Genomic DNA, 832 nt, shown 5'->3' with positions numbered 1-832 from the left:
CGGATATAAAACGAGAGTTGGGGTGGCAATTATTGAAACAAAGGGATCCCTTGCTGCGGCGGGAACTTATCACAAAATTTTAATACAACACTTTCTCTTCTGGATACGAAAATGTTTTTTGATGCCCACCTACATGGGGAGAGATGATTATAGTAATAATATAAGACAAATCGTAGCCTGCATGGAAATACGGAATTGTTCATTTTTTCCACGCGCTACTCGAGAGCGAAACGGTAGACAAACAGTATGAAACTGGAATGAGATTTTCACTCTGCAGCGGAGTGTGCGCTGATATGAAACTTCCTGGCAGATTAAAACTGCGCACACTCCGCTGCAGAGTGAAACTCTCATTCTGGAAACATCCCCCAGGCTGTGGCTAAGCCATGTCTCCGCAATGTCCTTTCTTTCAGGAGTGCTAGTTCTACAAGGTTCGCAGGAGAGCTTCTGTTAAGTTTGGAAGGTAGGAGACGAGGTACTGGCAGAAGTAAAGCTGTGAGTACCGGGCGTGAGTCGTGCTTCGGTAGCTCAGTTGGTAGAGCACTTGCCCGCGTAAGGCAAAGGTCCCGAGTTCGAGTCTCGGTCGGGCACACAGTTTTAATATGCCAGGAAGTTTCAGTATGAAACTGGTTCGATGGACGCGTTGCAAGGCACTTAAGTGTGAACTGCAGAGTAGTCATGCAGATGTAGATCGAATGTAGAATCATTGTACAGTTTAAATTCTTGTGATTTACTGTGTGAAAATGTACAGAAAAATGGAAAAATTTGAGTGTAAGAAACACTGTAAATCATGAACTCTTGTGGTTATTTCTATGAAAAGCAGAAAAAGGGTTAT

The 832-nt window shown here is 43.5% G+C and overlaps 1 non-coding gene across 1 annotated transcript; it reads left to right on the top strand.

Moving 5' to 3' along the window:
* Positions 1 to 513: 513 nt before the first annotated feature.
* Positions 514 to 588, top strand: Trnat-cgu (transfer RNA threonine (anticodon CGU)). The gene has a single exon. It is a non-coding gene; the product is annotated as a tRNA-Thr (tRNA).
* The last annotated feature ends 244 nt before the right edge of the window (positions 589 to 832 follow it).

This window comes from Schistocerca serialis, chromosome 5 (assembly GCF_023864345.2).
Source record: "Schistocerca serialis cubense isolate TAMUIC-IGC-003099 chromosome 5, iqSchSeri2.2, whole genome shotgun sequence".
NCBI classification, from domain to species: Eukaryota; Metazoa; Arthropoda; class Insecta; order Orthoptera; family Acrididae; genus Schistocerca; species Schistocerca serialis.
This window is presented reverse-complemented; position numbering and strand designations above follow the sequence as displayed.